Raw genomic sequence first — 24,355 nt, 5'->3', positions numbered from 1 at the left:
CACACGCAGCAGGAGATTGTTGTGGCAGAAATGAACAATGGTGTCTCCTTTTTTCAGGGGAACTGAAGGGCTTTCAAGGCTAACTGACAAGAGAAATTAAAAGCCTTCTTTTTTGGTTATCTCCTCCATACACATATCCCAGCCAGGCCAGGCTCCTCCCCTTCAGCCTCCAGGAAAAGGAGCCATTCTAGACAAAGGAAGGGCTCAAGGTTCCAAGGGATGACCCAGATGCCAAAGGACTCAGCCTGGCTGTGGAACACTGGCTTATTCTACTAGATGACCTGCTGAGGCTGCCATATGGCCTGCATGTGACAGTCTGCTCAGGATAATAGGGCCTGGGTCTATGCCTGGTTCTGCCCTTTGGGCTGGGATGACAGAAGTAGAATATGTTTGTTCTGATGCTAGTGACTTGTCTGATGCAACCACCGTGTAGCCATAGCTTTCAATGTACTCCATGGAGCCTTTTCAGGCTTTCAAAGAAATGAATACCCTGGCAAAGAAGGACTGAGGATGGGCTGCTGCTCCTATTCCTGTCTGACAAAGGACAAGCAGATAAATTAAGAGACCCACGATCCAGGAGTGGCGAAGCCAGTGCAGAACCCAGATGTCACAACAGAGTTCAATGATCTATGTTAGCCTCACTGCCAACAACGAGATTTCGTTCTATTTTAAAAGGCTCATGTCTTCAGGCTTGATATTCTGCAAAGTGCCTCATCAGGGGTTCTCAGGTGATGTCATGCTTTAAAACAGTTGGTGATGAGTTTTCAGAAGGGTTAAAACGCTAACGACCCAGAGGAAGAGAAGTGAAATTTTAAAAGCCAAGAATGTTTAGTCCCAAGTCCTTTGGTTTTCGGTCACCAAAAATAAGGCCTTTGTATTAATATTTGCCTTCTGTATTTGAAAGTACAGTAACAGTTGCCCGTCTCTAACAAATGCAGAGAAAGATTACTGATTGCTCAGAAGGATCTAGAGCATTAACCTTATCAGGATTCTGTAAGTCAATCCTAACTTGTTTTTCAAAACGTACTTCTCGGGTGAAGGGGACACGGAACTCTCTGTACTATTATTACAACTTCTTGTGAGTTCATAATTATTACAAAATAATTATTTTTAAATATATTTTGTCCTACTGATGGAAATGTGGCCCATGATCATTTAGGTTCCATTTGATAGTTCTGGACTAAAGATGGAGCTGTGACCAAGAATGAGAATAATAAACAGCCCAGGTGAATTTTATGTCCTGCGAAGCTCAGGGAAGGCCCAGGCTAAGCCTGAGTCAGTGCACCTGTGCCTACCTGCAGCCTTTTGTCTAGGCTCCATATCTGATGGACTATGAACTTCTGAAACCTCTGGGTCCACAGAGGCAAAATGGGAGTTTAGGTCAATCCATGCACGTTCTTAAAATCTCAGTTCCTAATTTTTACTAAATCGATGCAAGACCAAGAGGGTATTAAGCAAACTCAGCCCTTGCTGCTGCCAGGGATGGAGCGTTGGGCAGTGGAGTACAGGGCAGAAAATGTGGCTCTGGAGCCAGGCTACCCAGGTAGGTGCCCCAGCTTTGCTGCGCAACCAGTGATCTGACCTTGGGTGAGCGAGTTCACCACTTGGTACCTCCATTATCCTGTACACTGGGGACGGGATCACACTACTAGCAGCTGCCTCATAGAGTTGCTGAGGACTGAAGGAGTTCTTAAAAGAGTTTACTAGAGATCCTGGCACATGGTAAGCACCATAAAAATCACTATTAGACGAGGTGAGTACCAGGAAGCCTGTTCAAGGCAAAAGGTACAACCTTGAGGAAGGGTGTGTGGTTCTAATGCCAGAGATAACTATGCTTCAAACACTATTATATTACCCTTATCTACATTTATTCTCACCTTCCTAATGAATCACTTTGGAGGATGTTAGTCTTATCCCAGACATTAAACACACCTGGAAATAACAGGGAGGTAAAAAATCTGGGTTCTACTCTTAACTCAGCCTCTAAGGATCCGACAGACCATGAGAAATCCAACTTGCCTCTTCCAGCCTCGGTTTCCCAATCTATACAATGAGAACACAGGTGATCTCCAAGGCCCCTTCCAAGTTGTGACATTTTATGATTCTGAGTTTGGTGCCTGGGTTGAAAACGGTTCTTTACTCAAAGTAACATTCCTCCCAATTCACATGTCTAAGTTTTTTGCTGTAGCATTGCCGTTGCCTAGGATACAAAGTACATGTGCTCCCTCTGTACCCTGAGACAGGAGAGCGCTGCGATCGCTGCCTCTGATCTGTGACGCCGAACCACAAATGGGCTTTGTACTACAAACTGACTGATGCCTTGAACAGCGACCGAGCCTCCGCTGGCACTTACGAATGTGGACTTGGCATTCTGATGGCGTCCCAGATGAAATGGCAGAGGGTGCACTTTTCCCCCACAACCATGTGGCCTTGGGAAATACGGCCTTTAAGTGTCTCCTTAAAGGAGACACAATTGTACGATGTGCTGTGGGAAGCTCAGTTCACATACACTCAGGACCTCTGAATGGTTTCTTAGCCCCTCTCTGCATTCCCAGTGTACTTTGCATCTGAGATTTAATAAACTTCTGTGTGTGGGTGGGGACTGGGGTGCCTAGCTCTCATCGATATTCAGCCTAGACCAGGGTTTGGGGGAAGAGCTTTTCACTTACAGTGCTTTATGGTCTTCAAAGCAAATATGTTTTATCTATTCTAGTCCTTAAAGCTGCCCTTAAGAGGCTTAGGGCAGAAGCTATTTTCCCCACTGAACTTCGTGTCAGCTTCAGGAGAACAGAAGTCGTGTCTGTCTGTTCTATACTTTATCTTTATTACCCACTATAGCATCTGGAACTCACTATCTACTTGGCAAATATTTGCTGAATTAGTAAATAGATGCTTTTCAGACAAGGAGTTAAAGAACTGCTGGAGGTCATACTGCTGAGAAGAGGCTTCTGGGTTATGTGTCTCCAGGTCACTGCTCTATGACCTCCAGGGCTAATCTCAGAGAGGCTCAAAATGGATTTGCATTGACAAAAATCAAAACTAGGTTCCACAGTGACATTCAGCATTGGTCTTACAACTATGAGGCCAAGAGGGACCAGAGGACAGCGTCTGGATGCCACTTCTCTGAACACCCTAGATTTTGGGCATGGTAAAGCACCCCCTCATTCCAGTGCAAACTCAGCTCCTCCTACCTTTCTGCGTTTGGATGTGCTGTCCCCATCACTACCTGGAGTGCTCTTCTTGTCCCTTCCTCTTCATGACTGATTCCTCATGAGAAATCACTTCCCACCAGGATTTTCCTTCTTTTCCTTCTTCGGCCATGAAAATCTGGGCTCACTTTCATCAGAGCACATATCACATGATAGTATGTTCCTTCTTTTCATAACTTATTCCCCCGCACTGTAGGTTTCTTTGAGTTCAGGAACTGTCTTTTATGTCCATAAATAAACTCCCAAAAAAGTGGTTAGTCCACAGGGTTTTAATAGTTCTTGTTGAATGAATTTCTATGTGAGACCCTGTGCCTCCTCAAGGAAAAAAAAAAAGTTGAAAAATCTCCACAGAGCCCTTTACCCACTGATGATGAACTGCTAATGACAGGTCATCCACGATCACCAGTAATGAACATACACACACACCAACATATTAAATTATGCATTAAATTATTAAATTAAGCATTAAATTATGCAGCAGTATTTCTGGTAGACATTTGTCCTTGCAGCTGCAGATGTGACCATAGTGAGATTTGGGCTTCCCTTGATTTTGAAATTGCTGGAAAGGACATATAGGACTTAGCAGTGAGCCAGTGATGTTGTCTGGCCCATTTCCTAAATCGACCAATGCCTTGGACCTAGAGACCCAAATTCTATTCTAATCACAGGAGGCATCCTGGGGAGGTATAGAGAAAAAAGAATGTTGCTTTCTTTAGACACGCAAACAGGCTAAACATTGGTGAAAAGATTGAGAGAAATTAGCCTCATTATCTTTGGAGGGAAAAGTGTGACTGGTTTTCCTTTTCCCCACCTACTCTCACTCTAGAGACTTGCAGCTCTTTGACAAAAAAGAAAGGATTACAAAACCAGGAAACACAAAGGGTGTGGGGTCCTTTGTATGAAGGATACAGGGATAAGGTAGGATTACAACCAGAGTAAGAAAGGCGCTCTAGCTGGACTGGGGGAAAGAACTGGAGGGACCTGTGGGTTTCTTCCCGAGGGGCTGCATCTATTCCAAGCTGGGGAGAGAGGTAGAGCCGCCTCTTTCATGTCATGTGTGCTGACAGTCCCAGACAGCCTTCAGATCAGTGGACATTCAAGAAGTAGATGCAGCCTGGCCTGGTTTATGAGGTGCTCTAATCACCAGTCCCCAGGCCCTAGGCTCTATGTCAAGTGGGTTGGTTATACCTTCTGCTTACTGTCTTTCAGCAGCATCCAAGCTGCCCAAGGGAGAAGAGGGAATGGAGGCCAGTGTGAAGGACAGGAGGGATCCCTCCAGTGCAGCAAGGCACTGCTGGCTGCTCCCTCCTCCCTCCTTACCTCACCTCTTCTGAGATGAGGTAAGGATGCATCTGCTGACTCCCTCTTTCACCACGGTTTTTTTTTAAAGGAACAAGTGAGAAAATGTGAGTAAAAATACTTTATAAATTGTAAAGGTGCTATACAAGTGCGAAGAAGTTGTATTATTATCACTGCTTTATTTAGTCGCAGTTTGCATCACCCTGCTATACTGACATCGCTTACACTTTTGCTCAAATCAGTATTCACAAGCTTATTTCTACTGCTGCAGTTCCTCTGTGAGTGGCCAGCTCAGCTGAGGCCCTCCTGCCCTTAGCTCCTGTTGTTCTCTGCACCTGGAACACCTTCTGCAGCTCCTCTGACTGGCAAATTCCTAGTCATCCTTAGGACCCAGGGCCACTCTGAGACCTTCTCCATCCCTCTCTCTGCTCTCCTCACAGGACGCTCTATCCATTTCTACTGTGGATTTGCCACAGTGGGTAGAATTGCTCCTCTACCTCCTGTCTTCCTCTTTAGACTGTGAAGTCCTAGAAGGCAGGATCTATGGTTTGTCAGTAGGAATAACTTCCCAGGCCCAAATAGAAAATATTTCACATGCCTGCTCTACTAAGAGAAGAGTTTGCTTGCTAACCTTCTTATTTTGTTTTTGTTTGTTTGTTTGTTTGTTAGACAGAGTTTCGCTCTTGCTGCCCAGGCTGGAGTGCAATGGCACGATCTCGGCTCACTGCAACCTTCACTTCCCGGGTTCAAGCAATTCTCCTGCCTCAGCCTTGAGTAGCTGGGATTACAGGCATGTGCCACCACGCCCGGCTAATTTTGTATTTTTAGTAGAGATGGGATGTCTCCATGTTGGTCAAGCTGGTCTTGAACTGCCGACCTCAGGTGATCTGCCCGCCTCGGCCTCCCAAAGTGTTGGGATTACAGGCGTGAGCCACCGTGCTCAGCCTTCTTATTTTGTTTTCATGGGACACACCTGGAATTAGGTGTAATACATAGATGTTGCAGACTGGAAAATTAGAGCTGATTGTAACAAGCCAGGGTTGCATGCTAACAAAGCACCAGGCATTATGCTAAGCACCCCCTAGGAGGTTGGTGCTATTTTGCAGATGAGGAAATGAAGTAATTTGCCTTTGGTCACAAAACTAAATAATGGGGCTTAAGTCAGTTTGACTCCAATGTCTGTAGTCTTAATCCCTGCAGCAGAAAAAGGTAACACAGAGGAAAAGGAACAGAGAGGACAAAGAGGAACTTAAGAATTTATTAAGATAAGAATACTGTCATAGTTTTTTAGCTTGATTTCATGATGGTTATTTTAAGACATGAACAGCACTATTTCCCCCTTCTAGACTAATAGTCTAGCAGGTAACTGTGTCAGAAAAATAAATAAGTAAAAGTTTCTATGAAAAAGTCAAATACAAGAGAAGATTCATGCAGGGAGCTAGCGAGGATCCTGTCTCCCTAAGTCTTCCGTATTGGTTGCCACCTCTTCCTCCTACCTTTCTATCTTTGAAGTTAAGGGACCTCAGTGGTCAGAGGCCTCTTCCTTATCATCCTAGACCTAACTTGAAGCCTTTGTTTCCAGGCATGACAGGGCAGTGGTGCAGCAGGGACCTACCCCAACGTCAGGGAGAAGAGTATATTGGGTACCTCCCTGCTCAGGTGCTCTAGATTGGAAATAAACTGAGGGCCCACGGCTCGCTCCTCTGGCTCCTGGACCCTTCCGAGTTAAAGAGAGGCTCCCTTTGAAACCCTTCTTTTAAGTATCTGGCTGACCAGGGAGAGTGGATACGAGGGAGAAGTACATCAGAAGGCAAGTCTCTATCTCTGGAAGGCTTGTCTACATTTCTCTGTTTGTTTTGTTTTTTGAGACAGAGTCTTGCTGTGTCACCAGGCTGGAGTGCAGTGGTGCAATCTCGGCTCACTGCAACCTCCACCTCCTGAGTTCAAGTGATCCTCCTGCCTCAGCCTCCCGAGTAGCTGGGACTACAGGTGCATGCCACCACGCCCAGTTAACTTTTTGTATTTTTAGTAGAGACAGGGTTTCACCATGTTGGTCAGGATGGTCTCGATCTCTTGACCTGGTGATTCACCTGCCTCGGCTTCCCAAAGTGCTGGGATTACAGGCGTGAGCCACTATGCCTGGCCATGTTTTTTACTTTCTATTTTCAACTATCAACAGAAATACTGTAACCCAACCCCACAAAATGGCTGAAAAAGGAGTGGCAATGCATGAAACCCTCGGGAGTTCCTGGATGATGGTCATCCTCTCACCACACTGGAGGATAAGCACCCTCATATAAACCAATGGGAAAGCAGGCTCTACTTTATGAATATTTTGGCTTCACCACCCGCCAGCTGTTTGATCTTGGAAAAGCTACTTCACTTCACATCTATTAAAAGTAGATAATAACTGAACCTATCTAAAATGGTTATTTCCAGGGTTGCAGACTTAATATACGGAAAACTTAAACTTATGCAAATAAGTACAATTAGTATTAGCTATTATTATGGTTATTGTGTTGACATGATTATTAGCATAATTATGCTTCCTCTCTGCTGTGTCCCCTGCCCTGTCATATTCTAACCTTTTCTGAAGACCACTCTGATGATTTCAACATCTTCTTCTATGTTCCAAATTGTCTCTTGGAATATTCTTTGGAAGACTGGACCAAGAAACTGCAGTTCAAATAATTTCCCTTTTCCTAGTAATAGAGACACCTAAATCAACCACTCAGCAATCAGGCGGGATTCTCATACATATGGCTGTCAACACATTAGAAGTTAAGCATCTTGCCAGTGTACATGGACCAAATATGCATGTCATTATTCTTCTTGAGATGTATCACACGCTCAGACCCACCTCTAAAATCTATCTTAATAGGAAAGAGCAACTACACAGATGATTAAAAGCCCTGAGACCTGATTGCTTGTGTGGGCAGGGGGTGGTGGAATACTGCAGATTCCCCATAGTGCAAAAGTCAGTCCAAGAGACGGTTGGCCGAATTCTTTGTTGTGGAAAAGGTAGACTAGGTTAATGGAGAACCCATCCCTGGACTCTGGAAAGCAGAGGTGGAGGTTGGTGCTATAATATCTACTAGTCCACTGTGCTCCAACTATCTAGTTTTTCAGCTTCTCAAAGGGCTGAAAATTCTGTATGACAGTTTATAAACACAGTCTCTAAGTGTTTTTTATATTGTTTCCATTCAGAAGTGGGTGTATATATCCTCCCTGTGATTCTGGGCTACAACTGTTTGAATAATAGAATGTGGTGGTGTGATGCTACGCCAGTTTGGGGCCCAGGACTTAATACATGAGCAGCTTCCACTTTCTATTTCTTTGGACATTTGTTGGAACTCAGCTACTGAAGTATGAAAAAGTCAAAGTGCTTGTGAAGACGTCCTCATGAAGTGGCCCATAAGGAGAGGAACTAAGGCTATGGCTTTCAGCCCTAGCTGAGCCCTGAGCTGACAGGCAGCACCCACTGGCCTTCCATGAGAATGACCACCTTAGAATTGAACCCCCCCTCACCTACTGGAGCCACCCCAGTTGATACTACACAGAGTAGTGATGAGTCTCTGCTGAGCTCCACCCACATTGTAGATTCAGGGCTAAACAAATGATCGTGGTAGTTTTAAGCACTAGGTTGTGGAATGGTTTCTTAGGTGGCTGGGTAAATGAATCCTTCCCTGGATCCCCTCAGCACTCTCTTAATCCTGAAATCCTGCTTCCTTTGCTCTTTCCTCTCAGTCCAGCTGAAGATTGAAATTAGCTGTCAGAGCTGGAAATATTGCAGGGAAACAGAGAGTCTTTGGTCAGAATACAGATGTTATGACAATTCCCTAGTAATAGTCTTCAGGTTGCTTTTCTATGTGTCAAACAGTAGAAACTTGTCCCTAAAATGTCTTGTCCCAGTCTTAAAAAATCAGGCTTCTTAGCACTATTTACAATAGCAAAGACATGGAACGAACCCAAATACCCATCAATGATAGACAGGATAAAGAAAATGTGGTACATATATACCATGGAATACTATCTATGCAGCCATAAAAAGGAATGAGATCATGTCCTTTGCAGGGACATGGATGAAGTTGGAGCCATCATCCTCAGCAAACTAACACAGGAACAGAAAACCAAACACTGCATGTTCTCACTCATTAGTGGGAGTTGAACATTGAGAACACATGGACACAGACAGGGGAACAACACACACCAGGGCCTCTTGTGGGATGGGGGCTGAGGGGAGGGAACTTAGAGGATGGGTCAATAGGTGCGGCAAACCACCATGGCACACAAATACCTATGTAACAAACCTGCACATTCTGCACATGTATCCCCCCCCCCTTTTTTTAGAAGAAATAAAAAAAATCAGCCTTCTTGATAGCAATACCAGAAATGCAAATTGTCACAAAGGAGGTACAATTTTACACTGGTAAAATTAGCTTCTTTTTTTTTAAAGATAATACAGGTAAAGTTGGGATGAAATCAATACATTGCACATGGCAGGGTAAATTAGTACAATCATTTTAGAAAATAATTTGGCAATGTGTAACACACATGCTCCCGTACACACAACACACACTTTCAAAACCAACCTTTGACTCAGTAATTTTACTTCTGGTTATTTACCCTTAGCAAATAATCTAAAGTAGGAAGGAAATAAATGAAACTTATTTTATAATGGTGAACAAACTGGAAACAGCTTAAAATTGTAAACACAGAGAAGTAGTTAAAAGTATATTACACTAGCCTCATGAAATATGATGCAATCATTCAGATAATAATGAAAACCAGTAATCTTCAGCTTACGATGCAATACTAGGAATGAAAAAAAATCAAAATATAAGGTTGTATGTTCACTGATCACAACTTTATAAAACTGGAGATACATATAGACAAATACTAGAAGGAAATAGATTTTTAAAAATTTAAGTTACTTTAGATTTTTTCCCCTTTAAAAGTAATACTTTATAATTTTTTTAACATTTAAAAAAGGGAGCATGGGAAGATGCTCCACTAAAAAACATTAAGTTACCTTCCATCCAAATAAACAGCTCCTTTTCTTGGTGAAGACAGTTATTGTCTGTCTGTTGAATCAAATCAAGAACTAGTACTGGGGTTCTATGGGATATGATTTTTGGAATATGTAATTTATTCTAGAGGATAACTTCCTAGAGAACAAGTCCTTGATTATGTTTTGTTTAATTTGTACTGTGGGTGTACGCTAAGAAAACACGAAGGTAATTAAGAGATTTCAGCTAAATTAGCATATTATAATTTCTGCTCCCTCTTTCCTTCTTACCTCCTACTTTTTCCTTTCTACCTCCTACTTTTTCCTTCCTAAGCTTCTGAAATATAAAGTGCTAAAGTAAAATTAGCAATAGCAATTGCTATTTTTAGAGTGAACTTTAATCTGATTTTCACAAAGATCCATGCCAATTCCAAATCACTGCTGTTCACTGCTGTTCTCTTGGTGCTGGTATTACAGGGATTGTCTTTTGTATTAAAAGTTAAAATTACAGTCACACAGGAGAAAGGAAACCTGGCTTAAACTTCTCAGTGGTCAAATCTACACCAGTAAAAGCAAACAAAAAACTGATTGCAATTGTGTACTTGAATATTTAAAGCCAAAAACATTTATATCCCAGTTGTTCAAATACTGGCATTTAAGATCTTCCTCAACTCTGAAACATGCACAGAGAAATGGAGAATGAAGACCTGGCTTCTTTAAATTCCAAAATCCCGCTTAAAGTCCTGTGTGTATGACAGCAGGAAGTAAGGACATTTTCTGTGCCAGCCTTCTTGCTCTTTACTGTAGTCATCACCCTACATCACCACCATCCAAATAAGTGACAAACTAAGCATTAAGTAAATTCCTATCTGAATATGTAGCAAAACAGTAAATCTGTGTTTTCACAAACAAATTTCTACATATGACTTGTTTATATTTTACTTTGAAGATAAATAGCTGCTTGGAACACTGAATCTATTTCAAAATTTGGTCACATTGAGCATTTTTCTCAGTCATAAGATAATCATAGCAGATAAGGGTGATTCTGCAATTCTGCCTGGGCTATGGCAACAAGGAGTCAGACTTCTCTTATCTCTGTGGCTCTTTCCAAATCAGCCCACTCAATGCTAATACAGATGTAAACACATTAGTTAGCCAACCATTAGGGGCTTGGGAGCTAAAATGTAAACTCCCTCATTTCTTAGCAGGCTTCTAAGCTAAACAGCCTACTGCTACACAATAAAACAGACCAACAGACTTAAGTCAGAATGTTCTCCACCAAAATAAAATAAAAATAAATTAAATACAATTAAATTAAACTAAGCCAATAAATAAACAAACCCCACAAACTGGATAACAAATTTTAAGAGGCCCAAAGATAGCTCTGGAAAGTAGAAAAGACAATCATTCCCTTTCTCTCCTTCTGTCTCTTACACACACCCTAAATCACTTGAGTTGTTTAAAAGAATCTGCATTAACACCTCTTGATTAGTGTCAAAGTAAAAATTGCTTAATAGTTAAGTGATGAAATGTGTAGAACTAAGCATCACAGGTTTGATCTTAATTGGCTTGATACTGTGACTTACACTGGAGTTGTTTGTGGACTTTTACCATTATGGAAAAGCTCCCCATCTCTTCCATCTCTTCAGGCCGACAGCAGGCTTGTAAAGTGGAGAGACTAACTTAATGATGCAAATGTTTAGGCGGGTGATTAGAGACACTCTGAGCATTGCATTCTCTTGTGATCTCAAATTTGCTCAAGGAAATGATGGCTTCAAGCAGAACTGAAGGTGTATCTAAAAATGATTGCGGAATCTCAGTTAATTTGAAGTTGTTTTCTTTGAAATGTCTTTTATCATTTCCATTTGTCAATGACCTTAAGTTGATGAAAAACAAGTGTATCTGAAGTCTGTGTCTGCCATTGAAGAGCTATAACTTTTAACACGCACTTTGCAGCAATGCTTGCAGAGGTGCAAGCTGACTGAACTAGGAGAGATCTTGGTTCCCACACTGAATCAATACAGACTCACTGTGTTTAGTGGTACCTCTTTCTTGCATCTTGGAGAGTCTGGGTCACTGGAGAACAGATATTTGGGCCATGATGACTATACTGTAGTGCCTTCTCTAAAAGTTATCGTTGACATGTAAGACTGTAGGGCTGCCAATCACTTGGTACCACATTGTGGGGTCTGTTTTGATTGGTTAGCACCCATGCCAGAGGGCTGGCAACATATTTTTTATTATGATCTCCCAACACACAAAACTTCTTGGGCTGAAAATCAGAAGATCCTCAGGGATGTCAATATTTGTATATTAGAGTTTTAAGGTCTTGGCTATAGATTTTTTTTAAGTGTGGCAAAAGTACAGGAGTGAGTTAAGTCTCCCCTGGGAAATTAGCATAAAATCTATAGAAAAGAAAGGACAGATCCAAATTAAATGAGCAGAATAATACCAGTGCTCAATCAATTTGATTTTATATTTTAAAAACCACCAAACTGTATGTAGGCCTAGGCTAGAAGTCAAAGATTTCAACTACACAGCTCAACTTTCTCAAGAAGAGTGCTAATTTCCATTTTTATTTTGGCCCCATAATGCCCATAATCCCCGTAATTTCTAGTTTTGAAAGTAGAGTCACCACACTTACAATTCAAACTCAGGCCTGGCATTATTTTACCTGTGTCTTATTCTCCTAAGGTATCAAGATTACCAGCCACGTTCATGGAGACCATGTGTAGTCTGCCTTCGTTTACAGCTGAGAAAACCAAGGGCCAGAAATTAGGTAGCTTCCTGAGTATGAGACACTGTGGAAACTCAAGACCCAAAGTCTATGGTTCTTTTCAACTCATGTGTGCTTACTCAGCTCAATACAGAGTAAATGTCATTGGTGAAAAGGAGAAGTCAGGACCAGCTACGTGACTCGCAGGGCCTGGTGTAAATAAAAATGGGATTCTCTTTGTTTGAAAAAAATTAAGGATTTCAAGATGGCGACAGCAGAACATTCCAAGCATGGGACCAAGTGCAGCTGCAGGTCACATACCCAGGAAACTGATGCTGCATGTAGTTGTTCCATGATTTACTGGCCTTTGATGCTTTGAAAGCAAAGGGGAAGAAAAGCTCTGTGAACACTGAAGATGCTTTAAAATCATCTGTTGCATGGATAAATGAATGAATGTATAAGTGAATAAGATGATTCTATACCTAGAAGCATCTTAAAAATTACTACTAAGACTGAGGGTCAGGTTGAGCTAATCCAGAAAGTTACTATGAGTACTTAGTTCATCCTTTAAGTTCCAAAATTCATCATCTGAAAACACTTCACAACATGATAAACCTTCCTAACCCACCACAAACAAGTCTCCAGAATCAGCTTCAATAATGAGTGGCCGTGTATACATGTGGTGCTGCTTCTGTGCTCTGATGGGCTCAAGAAATGCCACATGCAGAATTGTTCTTACATTTTCTCTGTCTCTTTATGCTTTTAGAAGTAGCCATGCAAATACATTTTCTGGGGGAGGAACCAATCCATGTATAAAATCCATAAGCCTTTCATAAAGAATGTTTCGTATATTGCCAAACATCCTTGATTTGAAAATAGTAAATATAAAAACCAAAACTACTATAACTTACTGAGTTTATGTCAGATACCATGCTAAGTGCCTTGCATATATGTCCTCCTGAAGACCAATAACATCCGTATTTGGTAGAAATACTATCCTAATTTTCCAGTGAGGAAAACTAGGCTCTGTGAGGTTAAGTGGCAGACTCAGAATTTGAACTCCAGACTCTCTGGACTCACAAGGATGCACAGTTGGGAAGGAAAATTGTGCAAACTGAATATAGAGAGAGTAGCGAAGCAAGGGTTATTGCTTTCCCTTAAGGAACAAGACTTGTATTCAATAAAGCCTGAGTGAGGTTTTACCTTGGTGAACAAAAACGCAACTATAAAACACTGAAAGTAGAAATTTCAAATATTGAAAATTTAGGTGATTAATTTTTACAGCTTCTTGCAAAGAAATATCAGCTGTACAAAGAGAGGTAAAGGAGAAGCGTCCTCACCCGTATTTTATGATGTCTTAGGACTGATTTATTGTATTATTGTACCAGGAAAACAGGTTAAACAGGACAGGGTGAAGGAGGACTCAGAGCCAGGCCAGGAGTTCCACTCAGGTAGTCTGTAGTGTATTTCATTAAGTGATAAGAAGGATTAAAAAAAAGTGAGTGGGTACGTGTCCTCAGTAGATACAGAATTTATCACATGTAACAGAAATACTACAAATCTTTAACTTTAGAGCTTTAAGGGTTAATGAGCTTTTTGAAGTAGGAACCATGAGAAAATGTGAATTTATAATCATGAGATGTCTTACAGAGTTGAAGAGAATCGAGTTAGCATTTGTGTCTCCACCTCTCAAGAGATAAAAGTGCCTTCATAATTATGGCTCGTGTTTACTATGATGTTTCAAAGTGTTAATCTGGCAGGGGTATCTTATTTCTCATTTAAAAGAAGCTAAAGCAAAAAAAAAATATGAAAGTATAGTGAAAGTAAAATCGTTTTATGAATCCTGCCTACATTTTTGTAGCATTTTCTTACAATGTCGTATCTTTTATTTTTTAAATTACCTAATCAAATTCAAGTTCTGTTCCAAGTATGCAAAATTTTCAAATCATGCAGAAAAATATTGCTGGCCAAACACCAAACTTTGAATAGTTTAAGCACATTCACAAATGTGTTTAATGTACACTGTGTATAGATAATATGTATAAATAACAATGGTATAAATAACAATGTATAATTCTCTATAACAAAATGGTGATTTTGTTTATGTATCCACTGGTAAGCCAATCTCTCCCATTTGGGTCAACTGAAGTGGTCCCATTCCCCTGACCAAGACTGCTTTAGGCTTCATACATGAGCAGGTGACATGACGTTATCCAATGAGAGCCTGGGGAAATCTGTTAGTAGGAAAGGTTTCCTGGGAGAGTTTGTCTCTTGATCTGTTGGATTCTCACCTGGAGTGTACCAGTCTTACTAGGAACATGAAAGGAGCTAGCAAAGGAGAAGATTAACAGGCTGAGAATGGCAAAGAAACATGGAAAACACCTTAGTCTTTGATGACTTTGTTTAGCCAAAGAATTAACCAACTTTGGAGCAACCACATTTCAGGACTTCTTATTATGTGACTTAATAAGACCCTAATTGTTTAAGCAATTTTAAATTAGGTTTCCTCTTACTTGTAGTCCAAAGCATACTAACAATGGAAACCCTACATGATTGAGCACCTTACTGTTTTCTAGGAACTGTGACGGTCAATTTCCATGCATTATCTTTAACTGACATCACATCTCTTTAAGAATATTTTCTCCATTTTACAGAAAAGGAAACTAGACTCAGAGGTCTCGTGATATACCCAATTTCTCAACTCTGTTAAGCAAACAGCATCGGTTTCCAACCTACGTCTGTCTGATGTTGAAGACTATCATTTAAAATCTCTGTAGGGGCACATGTGTGGTGTATTATATTTTTATATATGTCTATATTTACATACACCTATGTATAGCATGGACAAACGTACATACTTACATATACATATATGTGGAGTGAAGGCGGTATCTATAGTAGCACAATCATTTACCATATATTTTGAATCTTTGATGGTTAAAGATAGCAGGAATAATTGAGGAAAAAGGCAACAAAATAAATCAAATGGCAAGAACTGGGTAAAGTAATAATTGCCAAGATTTTTTATGCATTGGAAGTTACTTATCTGCCTTCCCATGGATCAGATAATTGAAGCTCTGTTCTTGCAGCTAGCTGGGACATCACTTCAGATGACATCTGCATTAAACACTTATCAACCTGTACAAAGACCATGCTCACTGAGGGCTACCATACACTCTCCCTTTTTCATAGAACACTGCCAACCTATGAAGGCATTCTCTTTCTCTTTGACCTTGGATGCAGGCCTACAAATTTCTGTAGCATAAGCTGCAACAGCCACTACCAGTAAGTCAGGTTTGGCTCTCTACTTTGAAACTCATTTGCCCTCTCAGTTCTATGTGTTCAATGGCAGGGAGGGGCAGGGTGGCTCTTTGGGGATATAACTGAAAATTACTGGGAAATTGTGCAATGGTAACGCATCAACCCCAGAGAGCTGAATGAGGTGCAATTACTGCTAACTGAAAATATTATCTATGTATTTCTGAAAATTGAGTCTAAAAACTATATTAGCAGCAATGAAGTTTAAGTGATCCCAAAAGAAAAGGGCAAAGTGTTATAAAATGTAAATGGCAATAATAAATTTGAGAAGTTGGACTATCTGTGTGTCTGTCTCTTTTTGCAGGTAGCTACATGCAGGTTCATAAAGTAGATTCATATTTTCTAAAATCAGCATGGTATTTGATTGTACTGCCTAGGGGATTAAAATAGGAAGATAAACATAGCATGAAGGGATCCTACTACTAGAAAGAACTCTGGAGGTCATATAGACTCTCTCCCGCCCATCACCACCTCTCTTTGTTCTAAGGAGAAAACTAAGGCTAGCAAGGCCAGTCCTTGTCCACAGGTAATCTGGTCGTCTAACAGTTCAGCTAGGCTGTGTTTTTCCAGACTCTCAGCTCTGTGTTCCTACTCCTTTTTCAAATTGCTCTGACAGCCTTTTCAGTAATGAGCACACATTTTGAACTTGAAAATTACATTAAACCTCAGAGATTAGCTAAGTGTGTGGTGAAGAGAAGAGCGGGAGAGATGGGTAAGAGAGTGAGGGAGGGATCTCTGATAACTTTCTATAGTTCTTTGGAAACCTAGCAGAATACAGGCTCCTGACTGTCTGATTGGTCTCTGTGGGTATCAGTCCTCACAGGCTGGAAATGGTCTTGGCTATCAGCGGATGGAGTGGGCTGGTCTTACCTGACAAACCCCATCCAATCTGCCAAGGGGCAGTGCGAGAGCCAGAAAATGATGGCCCAACTGCCCCTGCCATCCTTCTTCAACTACCCTTTGCTGAAGTAGTAGTTCCATCAAAACACATTCCTATAGACCTCCAAAGTGGTTCCTTGGCCCCCCAAATGCTCCTTGTTCCTTCAGTTATCCAGTGAAAGACAAATGGATTCAGGGATCTGTGTAAATCTGGTTAATTGGATAAACAATATACACGCTGAGAATAAATAAATGAATGACTCCATGTAGTATGCTTAGTACAAAGCAGGACTTGAAGATCAGGTCAATGTTTGTGTTGTTAATACTATGATGATTATATTTAAAAGTCCCCAATGGATTATTCTCAAAGCAACAGGGCTTTCCTCACCACTCACATTCTATGATTTTATTGTTTCCTTCACTGAGTACATTGAAGGGTTTATAGTGAGTAGTTGAGATGGTGGACTTTGAACTGACAGCCTTGGGTGTGAATTCTGACTCTGGCAGCACGCTCCTAGCAAGGTACTTCACTGTGGGAGGAAGAATAACGTCCACACCCCTAAAAACAAAGATGTCCATGCCCTAATCCCTGGAATGGGTGAATATGCTGCCTTACATGGCCAGAGGGACTCTGCATCTATAATTAAGTAATGGATATTAAAATAGGGAGGTTCCTGGATTATCTGAATGGTCCCAAGCTAACCACAAGAGTTCTTTGAAGATGGAAGAGAACGGCAGAGGGTCGGAGAGGGAGAAGTGACTACGGAAGAAGTCTCAGTCATAGGATTGCTGGCTTTGAAGATGGAGGAAAGGGGTCACGTGTGAAGAAATGAGGACAGCTTGAGAAGCTGGAAAAGGCAAGGACACATTCTGTCCTGGAGCCGCTATCTGGATTTTAGCTCAGGGAAACTCGTTTCAGACTTCTGACCTCCAGAACTAAAATTCTACATCTGTGTGGCTTTAGGCCAGTGCGTTTGTGGAAATTCGTTACAACAGTGATTGGAAGCTAAGTGATGCTCCTTGAGCATCTGTGTCCTCATCTATAATATAGGAAGTAAAAGTATGTGCCCCAAAAGGCTGACATGAGCATTAGATGAGAGAATGTAAATAAAACTTCAGTGCTTGGCACAGATTAAGAACTCAATAAATGTTTGCTGTCATTATGTTTATGATGTCACCACACAGAGTGTGAATTTACATATGGCTGATTATAATAAAGTGATTCCACAAAGTATATTTCATTGTATCATAATAATACTTTTCACTAGAGCAACAACTATCTGGTTTTTATGAAGCACTTTTATCCATATTGTCTTATTTAATGCTCATTATAATTGTGCAGGGTCAGTAAGGCATCCGCAGGTGAGGAAACTGAGTCTCCATGTGGGGAGTGCTTTCCCTAGGTAACTCAGAAGCTCATTCTGTTGGCCAGGGCTGGAGTACAGGGCATCTGCTTCCAAATACAGTATGCTCCCAGCTTCATTGTGTGGCTTATAGAAATACATACATACAGTACACAGAATCTTAATATGACATAAAAATGCTAAAGCCAAATGATGATGGGGGTTGTTCATCGCCACCCAAACCATTTCCCACATGATCTCAGACAGCGGAGCTTTCTGCTGGGCCTCCAGCTCTTCCAAGCACGGCTTGAGCACTCTCTCTAATGCATCTAGTCAATTGTGCAAAGCACAAGGGAAAAAATTCCATCCTGACCGCAGCAGGCAATCACCTTATGCCCTGAAGCATGAAGTTTGATTACCCTTATCTCAGTTTATCATTAAATCAAAAACTGTTGCTATGAATACTGGCCCAGGACTTCATTTATGAAATGATATAGGCCAGTCAGCAGAAATAAGTGAGTGCCCTTTTTCTTTCAAAATTTCTGTTCGCTATAAAGATCTTTTGCAAACTGGGAGGGTGGGAGGGGGGGAAGCCACTTTAGCTCTGAGCAGATTTTATTACTTTCTTTAGTCTTTCATGAGCTAGCTGGGATGTCTTTGGCTCATAATCATTCTCCTCGCACCGTAGGCAAGAGGTCTTAGATCTATACGGAGTGGCCTGCCAACAGTAACCCTGAGGTCTAGCACTTTGCTTAGATGGGAATCTGCATTTTAGCAAGATGCCAGGCAATCTGTAGGCACACTGATGTTTGAGGAGCTCTGACTAAACTAAAGCACCATTTCTCAAAATGTGGTGAAGGGACAATGGGCACAAGTTACCTGAAGTGTTCCTTAAAAATGCAGACTACTGGGCTTCATTCCAGATGCAGCAAAACAGACCCACTGGTGTTGGGGCTCTGGGAATCTGCATTTTAACCCTATATGATTGTGATGAAATTTAAAGTTTGAAGACCACTTGTAGAGATCGAAGATGTGGGTGATGACAGAGATGGTCAGGAGTGTGCTTAAATTTTTATGACATTATTCACATTTTTAACAACCCTGGGGCCACCAGCATAGAACATGTGCTAATTATCGATATTTTTTCCTTCAACAGAACCGATAGTGGAAGCCAGGCTTTTGTCACCACAATTCTGAAACAGCTGACCTCGGGCTTAGGGATCTTCAAAAAGGTGCCAAGGTCTAGAGTAAAATCTCCAGTCCACTGAACCTCTCCTTCCAAATTCCCCTTTCCAGTTTGGCTGAATGTGTGGCAAGTATACCGAGTGGGAGTGCAGGGCAGCTGTTGTGGAATTGGCCTCAAGGTACATATATTAGTTAAAGAGATAGGATAAAATCACATGTGAAAAGATAGCACAGTACAAGGGCTAAAAGCATAGGCTCTGAAGCCAGCCTGCATTTATTTTTATTTAACAGACACTGATATATTTATAGCACTCACTACATGCCAAGCACTATTATAAGTGCTGTTCAAATATTAATTCATGTGTGTCTCACAATACCCCTAGGAGGTGGGTACTACCATCATCATCCACCTTTTATAAGGTGAAAATGGGTCTCAGAGAGGTGATGTAATTTGTTCAAGATCACACAGCATATGAGTCACACTCCAAGACTCACACCCCACAACAAGCAGACTCCAAGAGCTCATGTTCTTACTCACACTGCCTATCATGGGTCCAAGTTCCCTGGTTCCACTAGTCACTAGCTGTTTGACCCTAGGAAAATGACTTCATCACCCATGACTCAGTTTCCTCCTCTACAAAATGAGAATATTCACAATAATATTACTCATGTCAAAGAATGCTGATTAAATGATTTAATACATGTTCTTAAAAGTGTATCAGGCACATAACAAGCACTCAATATATGTTGGCTCTTGGTTAGCTATTAGTCCTATACTCTCAGAGGTAGAGTGAGGATTAAATTAGATAACATATTTGAAGTGCTAGGCACTGTGCCATGGCACATGGTAAGCACACAGTAAGTGCTAGCTGTTATTATTAGTCTAGTTGAACCAGGCCAGTTTATTTTAGATCCTGTCTGTAGGCAAGTGTGCTCTGCGCAGGGGGAGGCAGCCTGCCCTTCACTTCTACAAGCAACTGGGTGGGAGCCAGACCAATTACTAAACTAAACAGGTTCTCTGCTTTATGTCACTCGAATATTCCTGAGAAGTTCCCAATATTGAATTTGTATATGCTTAATCCTTTTTCCCTACTGACCTATTTTATAATTTCTGATTGATCTTTAATTGGCAGTGATTCTTCAGACTTAAGATTAGTCTCTAACACTGTCTGTCATATAACGATTAACTTGTAACAGACTTAAATATACCATAGAAAATTGAACCACTGGAGCAATTCTTGGCAAAGCAATTGACTTGATCATTCCCTAATGTAACTGTTTTCATTCTATTTTTCCTTTATTATGTGTTTTAATAAGCATACTTACACTACACAGAACTTCTGGTCTTTCCTCTCATGAAGCTTATTACCTCCACTATTAAACTTAACCATGGATTGATTATACTTTGTGTTAATCAAAGGGTTAACGATGGCTTGGAAACTCTAATGTCCAAACAGGTTATCTTGGGTGAGGGGGTTGAGTATGGCAGGACAAAGGAAGGTGAGGGAGGTGGGAAAGTGGGGGATTGGGGACCATTAGTGGCAGATGAGTTTCTCTGGAAGACTCAGGCCCTGAAAGAGGTATGATTTCCTCCTGGGAACCCTAAAATGAAATTTTCCAAAAGGAAGTATTAAAAACGTTCCAAGTCATTTCCCCTTTCTCTATTAGGAAAAGGCTGTCATAGCTCCAACCTCATTCCTTTCCGTTTACCAGCCATGATAAGCTATATCTGCAATGTAATGAAAAGTTAAACTCAATTAGTGCACTTATTAAAACACTTGCTGCATATCTACTACGTGTCACTCCCTCTGCTAACTTACAGTGATGAGCGCGCAATATAGCCTCAAAGAACCTGCAGTCTAAGCAGCAACTAGAGTCCAACTCATATAAGCATGGTTTCAATTTGTGTCTGTCCTCTCTTCCACTTCCTATCTTCACATTCCCTTATCTCCCCTCCAAAAATCCTCATATACATATGCAACATATTCTTTATTATAGAATCTATGTCTAGAACCTTTTCAAGTTCAAGAAAAAAGATGAAGCCAATGAAGCCACAGCCTTCCAGTTTGGTTCTGCTAAACAACTCTATGAGAGGAACTCGATGCTGGGTAATTTGAGGCAAATCATCTTATTCCTTGCAACGTTCATGTGTATCACTGAACCAGTTGGCAGCTGATGTGCGGGTTTTAGTCCTGATCACGGAGCAATCTAGTGAATTGCCACAAGATTGATCCTATTCATTCTGATGGCTTAAGCCGTAGGGCCATCTGCTGAATGGCTAAGTATAGTAGACCAGAGATGCTCAATAAATATTTGTGGATTGTATGGCAAACTGCCTCTTCACACCTGAATTACAAGTCTGTCGTAGGTAAGGGCGTAAATATGGACAACTGATCTAGACCCTCACCCCCACCCCACCCCTGGGCTTTTGCCTAAGCTGTTCTGTATGCCTGGAATTCCCTCCCTCTCAACACCTCCCCCACCACCACTCCTCACTGTCCACCTGTCCAAATCCTACCTAGTTCAAGAACCAGCTCAAATATCAGTGACTCCACAGAGCCTCCCCTGATCACCCTCACCAGAAATAACCTCTCACTCTTCTCAATTTCCCTAAGACTGTGTATATCTTTTCTGGCACTTAAAACACACAACATTTCAGCTATTTGTACACCTTGTTTTTCCTACAGCACTCAGTGAGATCCCTGACCTCGGGAATTGTGTGATGCTCCTCTTTGAGCCCTCTCCTGCTCTGTACCCACTTGTACAGAGTAGACCCAGGGTAAAAGTTAGCCGAATGAACAAATGTTAGTGCCAGCAATGGCAAGAACAACTGCAACATTCTTTATTCCTTCTTCTGCCTCCTCTTCTCCCTCTGTAGCTTTTAAAAACATCTTTATTTGATCCACCAATTACCCAGAGGAGGCTTGAGGACTTACTGATAAATAAAGACAACTCTGTAGACCAAAAAAAAGCTTGCAAAGACCCTTATAATAACAAGTGAGGCGTAGGCCAATGGAGAGGGGAATCTCAGTCCCTGCTTTCCTGACAGCCTGCTCCTGGGGAGTGGAAGTGTTATTTTCTCAAAGAGCTTCGTCTGCTCTGGTTCTTATGTGCCAGTTCCTCAGCTGAGTAGAATCTCCTGACGTTATTTTTAAGTACAGACTCCAATAATAGGCTAAGTAATTGCAGATCTTCCTGAGGCCTTATTATATATGTACCAACATATTGGGCTTTAAAAACCCATATTCCTTCCTGTAAATATATGTTGAGAACCTTACATTTCAGTATTATGTGTAGTGGTCATGCGTATTTCCCTTTGTTTCCTCTCATAGAGATCCTGAATTAAAAAGAACAAAAAATAATGCTGATGCATGAGAATTTCTCAACAATGTATGTGATTACTCACATAGATTGAAAGATTTTCCCTCCATCATAACTAAGAAAAATGTATAGTACAATCTAATAGAGACTTTAACTTCAGTAATACACTTTCCATACCAGTGTCACTAATGCTTGAACAGCTGCAGCTCTCACTGTCTTTGCTGATGGGGCCCATAAATACTCCTGGGAAATGGGACAAAGATACGTAATGGATCTTCACCTGCCAAGATCAGGGAAATGAATGTCAATCGCACCCGGACGCAGAAGCACTTTTTGGTGGAGAGTGATGAATATTGCCATTTGTCCTATGCCACTGTAATCTTGGACAGAAAAGCCTAACATGGAGAAAAATGGTGGGAGAAGATACCGTTCTAGGATGCTTGAAAAGAAGGGCATGTAATAATTATATGGCCAATCAGAATAAAAATTTAAAAAGTATAACAATATGATTTAGATTAGAAAAAAGATGGTGCTTCAAGAGCATATCCACAGTGTACGTATCATTTCACTCAGTATGCAATCTTCTCCCAAATCATGACTTTTTCATTGAAAAACAAATGTCAGAAATATTAGGAAGTCAGAAAATTGCAGGACGGTCTGTGTTCTTGGAAGCAATCCGGCGCAGTGGTGAAAAAGTGGGTTGAGATGTCGGGAAGCCTGAGTTCAAATCCTGCCCCTACCACCTTTCCATTGTGTAACCTCAGGAAAATGACGGCTTCTCAGTACCTCACTTTGTTTCCCAATAAAGCAGCAATAATAACATAATTCACCTTACAGAGCTGTCTGAGGGTTATATGATATAATCAATATAAAGATCTTAGCATGGTGCCTAGAATTTAGTAAGCTAACATCAAGTGTTTAGTATTGTGGTTGCTGCTTTCTCCTCTTCTTCCTCAGCCTCCATCATCATCACCATCATCCTTCAGATGTTTTGTGGCTGATTTCACTAGTAAATGTTATGGAGAGAAGACTACATGCTAACTCACACCCAACATGAGGCAGTCTCCCCTTGACACATCAATCTCCAAAAACTAGATTCCTAATTATGAAAGTTTAAACATCCAAACAAAAAAGTTTGGCAACAGAACCTACAGATGTAGCCAGCTAATTCATGTTATTCTTGCTTTAACAAGCAATGGCCACTATAACAGATATCTTATTGAGTAAAAAGAAGAAAACAAAAAAAAAAAAAAGGTGACAGAAAGTATTGGGCACTAGTAGACAAGGGCCCCATATTTAGGTACATTGCATGTTCTTTGTGAAAAGGGATATGGCAATAACATGCTCAGTTCACCAAGAAACTAGGTAGGTCTTTTCCTGTCCTCAGTCATTTGGGATCACAGGCTGAAGGCTACTTCATTCCTTTCCTCCCCTTTTCAAGTAGACTTAAGTTCTGAAGGTGCAAGATGAGTGGTGGCTGAATGACTCCTTCTAATTCTGTGATTCTGGTGGTTTGATCTTACAAGCCTCAAGAATCTTTCTGTGGTGGTATAAGGTTGGGGCAAGCCTCCTTTTAAATGGAACACGCGATTGCAAGGTGGCAGGGCCTTTCAGCAGGTGCAACCCCAGAACTGGATGAGGGGCCTGGGACAGGTTGCTAAACAATGGAAACTTCCCGCTCTGGGTGTTAACTTTAGTTACCACAGCCAGACAATACTGCCAGTGGTGTGGAAGAAAAAACTGCTGTAGCCAGCTGTGCTGTTCACAGTCGGATGGATTCCGTGTAGCTCCAAATGGTGATGGAGCCAGCAGCCTGTTGTAGCCAAGGACAGGATGATGGATGATCTACATACTGTGTCCAAGTAGAGAGAATGGCAGAAGTTCACTTCAGGGTTGTTAAAATGCTAATCTGGGTGAGTTAACAAAAGCTTAATAGAAAAGGAAAGTTTGAGAAATAAGTACACCTCATGTGGTATCTGCGTGGACCACTGATTTGATCGCCCTTGGTTACATAAATGGTTGTTTTTCAAAGTAAGAACGTCTAGTAGTTTTCCTGTTGGGAGAAATGCAAGCAGCT

General features: G+C 41.2%; 1 protein-coding gene across 19 annotated transcripts in view; it reads right to left on the bottom strand.

The window, feature by feature from the left end:
* SEMA6D (semaphorin 6D) overlaps positions 1 to 24,355 on the bottom strand; it is a 583,866-nt gene that overhangs the window by 27,875 nt on the left and 531,636 nt on the right. The window lies entirely within an intron of this gene.

The sequence above is a fragment of the Macaca thibetana genome, chromosome 7, assembly GCF_024542745.1.
Source record: "Macaca thibetana thibetana isolate TM-01 chromosome 7, ASM2454274v1, whole genome shotgun sequence".
Taxonomy (NCBI): domain Eukaryota; kingdom Metazoa; phylum Chordata; class Mammalia; order Primates; family Cercopithecidae; genus Macaca; species Macaca thibetana.
The sequence above is the reverse complement of the archived record's forward strand: the minus strand, read 5'-3'. Positions and strand labels throughout refer to the sequence as shown.